The sequence below is a fragment of the Ictalurus punctatus genome, chromosome 12, assembly GCF_001660625.3.
Source record: "Ictalurus punctatus breed USDA103 chromosome 12, Coco_2.0, whole genome shotgun sequence".
In the NCBI taxonomy this organism is placed as follows: domain Eukaryota; kingdom Metazoa; phylum Chordata; class Actinopteri; order Siluriformes; family Ictaluridae; genus Ictalurus; species Ictalurus punctatus.
In genome coordinates this window covers 13,716,211-13,721,926 of record NC_030427.2, presented here as the reverse complement: position 1 = coordinate 13,721,926, position 5,716 = coordinate 13,716,211, and positions in this window count along the sequence as shown.

Genomic DNA, 5,716 nt, shown 5'->3' with positions numbered 1-5,716 from the left:
GTGTGTTCATATTTTGCTCTGAGGCCTAGTAATTACAGTCTCTCTTCACTGCTCACCCTGATTATAACGGCTCATAGATTCTGTTTGGTAATGCTCTCTTTTATGGAGGCAATTAAACAATAAAGATAAAATACGCAATTAATTGCAAACATAATTAATATTAGTCGTGATGGTCATCAGAGTGTGCGTGTGTGATCGAGCATGTGTGTTTAGTAATCGCTTGTTCATGTATATGCAAGTGCACACACACACACACACACACACACACACACACACACTGATACACACACACACTGATATCCTAAGCACAGTAATGTGACAGAATGACTTGTGAGGTCCTTTTGCTGGTCATGAAGTCAATTTTCATTACGTTCCTCATATACTGAAGCTAAAATGCCAAAGCTCTTAATTACAGTCATATACAGTACGTTTCAATACATTTCCTTAACCCATTCTCGCAATACACTGACATTCAATTCCACCGGCAGAATGGAAATCAACTTATAGGATGTTTTCAATCACAAACAAATGAATACTTTTATCACTGCAAGTCTGGTGTAAATTAGTCAGGACACTGTTGGGTTTCTGTGTGTAGAGTATCGTGACTCTGTGTTTAGCTGCTGTTGAGCAGGGAAAGGGGCGGTGTTTGAGCCCCCTGCTGGGTAAACAATTCACACCTCTCCACAATAACATTGGTAAAGAGATAGAGACAGACAGCACAAATAAAGCTGTTTTTTGATAGTAAAAAACACCGTATACAACTGCCACAATAACATTATTATATTTACACGTAGTAGGCTAGGTAAAAAAAAGGAAATATTTCTGTAAATACAGCAATTTCATAAAGGCCTGTGTGTTTGCTTTCATATGAGCCATTAACTACACTACTGTGGAGTGTGACATCACAAATAAATCCAATGCTGAAGCACTCCCAAAGCAGGTGCAAATTCTACTTTTTGGCTGCTGGTAAAAAGAGCTAATAAGGGCCAAAATGTTTGTTCCCACAATTTTCTTAATAATCTTGAGTATTGATTTGACACGCAGTTTGATATTAGACATGTATTAAACATGTAATAAGAGTAATGACCAAGACTGGACCAGGAACGTTTCTACACTTTTAATAGTTTCTTTAAAGGGAAAATGGTCAGAATTTGAATGAACCAGTGCAATATAGTTGGATTTCATCAGTCTTCTTTGAATAAAGTCATAAGGAAAAAAAGGAACGCTATCGGCCCATAACCATTAATTTTTTATCTCCTCATTTGAATGGAGTTGTGTGAATTGTTACGAATTTGCAAGAATGAGAATTATCTGTCTATATTTTATATTGTTATAATACAAAATATATGATTAATATATGATTAATGGCAGGCTGTAACTATTTTAGATTTCCTTATCATGGTTCACACTGAATTCTCAATTCTGATTGGTCTGAAGGTGTTGATTAAGTTTCTATAACGGCAGCTCTGACTCTATACTGCAGCTACAAATCACAGGTGTATATACAGTAAAAATGCACTGATTCTAATACGTCATCATTTCTGCAATAATAACTTACGCTGGAACGTGTACATAAGATGCTCTGCAAAAACAAAAAAAAAAAAAAACGATTTAAAATGTTTCATTGTGTAATTGTTGATATGGTGAATTTTTTTTGTGAGAAGGTTAATTAATTTACAGTGAAAGAAAGGGAACATCTGTCTTTATGTAATTGTTACTAAACAGGAACTAACTAGTTACATATACTGATTAAAAAAAAAAGTGACATCATAAAAATGGACAAATTGTTGTGATTAAAACTCCCATCATGCCTCACTCATCCCGTCATTGATTACTTTCCTATAACAGCAAGCCTCATCGTGTTTTCTTCCAGTTCCAGTTCTAGCCATACTATGTGAGATGAAAGCTGTGTTTCAGACTAGCGAGAAGAGGAACCATTATACTGTTGTGTTTTAATTTTACATAGAAAGGGGAGAGGGTCACTACAGCAGTCAACCCCACTTGACTTTCTGACTCCTTGTCTCTCACACACACACCATCGACACTATATTCCCTTTTCTCTTTTCACTCTTGAACAGACACACACTCACACACACACACACACACACACACACACACACGGTGACCTCTCGATTCAGCACGTTAACTGAATTCAGATGGTATGCTAATTCTGAGAGCTGGAGTCCGAGGCCTGGATTTGCATATGCAGTAGCTGCACTCGTCGTGCTCATTATCATTCAGCGGCCATTCTGCAATAAGAGGCATGTGCTGTAATTATCTCTGAGAAACAAAGTAGACATGTCCGTCGATATTTTATTTATATATATATATTTATTTAAATAAATTGACATTACCCTTACTGTAAATGGAAATATTAAGCTATATATTATGGTAAGACGATCTGTAGTATAAAACTATCATCTCAGTCACATGACTGTTTCTTATACATGTCTAATTTTTATGAATTCATTTAATGAATATATGCAGCATGCATAATTACAGAGCGTTTTTATATATTCATATGTATAGTACTGATTTAATGCTTATTTTTGTTCGAGGCAACAACACAGTACATTTTCGGTTAATTGCACGACGTGTACTTGAATGCATAAGAGATGAAGCATGGGTAAATATTTAGACAAAAAAAAAAAAGCTGCGTATTGTGTGCTTGGAGCACCTGTTGAGTCTTAGCTCAGCCTCAAGGTCGAACGTCAGAATGTTCTTTTCTGTGATGGCATTTAGACGGAGAGAGATAGAGATAGATAAAGAGAGAGAGAGAGAGAGAGAGAGAGAGAGAGAGAGAGAGAGAGAGAGAGAGAGAGAGAGAGAGAGAGAGAGTCAGAGGAGGAGAAGGGCCCAAGGCGGAAATGGCGCAGGGGTCAGTGGGTACATGATATAAACCTCGACAGCCACATCTCTCTCTTTAGAACTCTCAACCTCAAGTCCATGTGTGTGTGTGTGTGTGTGTGTGTGTGTGTGTGTGTGGTGTGTGTGGCGGTGGATTCCTCTGAATGTGTTGGCATGTTTTTATATCTTGCCAGGGACCAAAGTGACATTTGGCCGATGGACATCAGCCGTTTTCCAAAAGCCGCAGCTTTTATTTAAAAAACCGAAAATGAATTATCTGCATTATGGAAGGTCCTCACAAGGATAATAAGACAAATGTGTGTGTTTATGTGAAAGTGTGTGGGTAAGATCATACCCACAATAGATGGTCAGTGTGTTTAAATGATCTCACAGTGTTGGATTAGGGCAATAACAAAGCAGACTCAGGCCATTAGCTGTGTAATGTGACTCTTGAGACACCTGATGGATCGCACACACTCACACGCTCACACACACACAAACCTCAGACATTAGAGCTGTTTGTTTTTTACACTACCTAAATGAAAAAAAAAAAAATCGATGATCTCAGATTCGTGCTAATTTCAGCCAGGATTTATAATGGTTTCAGGGCCGACTAGAGAGCAGGTAATCAATACGCCACTGCCACACGCGCTAAGCCAACGATGATTAATCTACAGCGCGATGGGAAAGAAGCAAAGCTAATAGACACAAAAGAGACAAATTATTTCCCAGCAGATGCCAGACTCCAGGCATAAATCCAGCGAAAGTGGCTAGACGTCCTCGTTAAACCTGATCACACATGTGGATGTGAGTTTAACAGCATGAAAACGTGACAAATACATTGTTAATTACATCGGTACTGTACTTAAGTCTGGACTTTAAGTAATCTTCTTTCACCTAATACTTTTACTTTCTACATTTGGAAAGTCTGTGCAGTCAAAGTCAGCAGGTGACATTTCAGCATCAGGCAACAAGGATATAAATTCCTAACAAATCTAAAGTTTAACAGGCGGCACAGTGAGAATGAGATCAGAACTCATCCGAATACTCTATCTGCTGCTAGGTACGCTTTGTATTTACCACTGCAGTTTGTATTGGGGCGGCTTAGTGATTAGCATTATTTTTATGCTAGCTAGCATTTAGGAGATTAGCAATAAAGCTGTAGCTCATGTTTTCCTACATTGCTCGGTTCCTTGGTGAAAAATGAACTCACTGACCTTCGGTGAATAAAATCAATCTATGATTTATGTAAATAGAAAAGGACTTCGTTAATACGTGCGTATCATATACTACTGTCTACAAGCGTTTGGTTGATTTTTCTTCTTTTTCTGTGCTTAGCTTTGCTGAGGAAAATTCAGTCTCTTCACCTGTGGTGACATCCTTGCAAGATTTTTTATTTTTTTGTAGAATTTTCACAGCCATCACATGAACAGATAGCTGTTATTGTCAGACTCATACACACTTCCTTCTTGTTTTTTTAGGCCAGAACCTGAAAAGAAAAGTGTGTGTGCGTGTGTGTGTGTGTGTGTGTGTGTGTGTGTGTGTGAGAGAGAGAGAGAGAGACAGACAGACAGACAGACAGACAGAGGAGATAGTTAATCTAAAATCAGACACAATCTGATGACACAAAAGAGCTGAAGTAGAAAAAGTCATCAAATAGTGTACCTGTAAAAAGAGTACAGTACAGCGCACACACAGAGAGAAGAAGAACAAGAGGAAGATTATTTTAGGGGAAAATATGGAATTTGGCATAAATTGTTAAAAAACAAATGCTGATATTACACAGAATTTCCTGTCATCCAAACAGTCAGCTATTACGTGTAATCTGCACAGTGGCTCCACCTCTTTTTTTTTTGATTGCCCAACCAATCAGGTGTCTTCTTTTACAGATGATAACTTTTGCTCTGATGATGCATTAATATATATATATATATATATATATATATATATATATATATATATATATATATATATATATATATATATATATAAACTTTTATATTCTTAACAATTGCTTAAGCACTTTATTCAGTATGTACAGGATTTCCGGGAGGTTTTTTTGTGACTGATTGTTTTGCACGGTCTTTTGCAGTGATGTTTGTTGGTAAATGAGACCTTTTAGCTTTACTCATTTTTGATGCACGTGAATCGAAGAGTGCTTTGGCACGTCGCAATGACGTCACAGGATACGTCTTGGCCCAAATCTGCGGAAACTCTGTGGTAATTTAGAAACATCGCAAGCTCCTCCGAATATTGCAGAGTTTTCTTGATTTTGCGTTCATTTTTGCGATCGCAAAAATGTGGATGGACCGATTAAAATATACATCAAAGCGTTGAAAATGCTGTACAATTAAGTGATAACACACTTATGGCTGTTCTTTTATAGGAAAATAATCAAGTCTGTCATACACCAATGCCCATTGTTGATTATTTTCCAATAATAGCCTTAAAAAATTCCCTTTTATACCACAGCAGTTTGTTGACTATTACAATTTTTTAGCTAAGAATGATTCGGCATACTTTTTATCCTTTCATATTTACATTTAATGTTGTGAAACATCTGCGAAACAAGTTGGTTTGTACTATCGTTTACGTCAGAGATTCACAACCTTTTTTAACTAAAACCCCCCCAAGCCTCCACCTATCATGTGGCACACAGCCCCCCATTGGAGGAGACCAGGTATAATGATTATCTATTATAAAATCTATCTATATATAACCTAATCTATAATCTGCTTTTGATAGATAGATAGATAGATAGATAGATAGGATTTTATTTTGTGTTTTTGTACTTTTTTTAATTACTTTTCATAACTTTTATGACTTTTATAAAACTATATAACGGACAGGTATGGAACCTGAATGATCA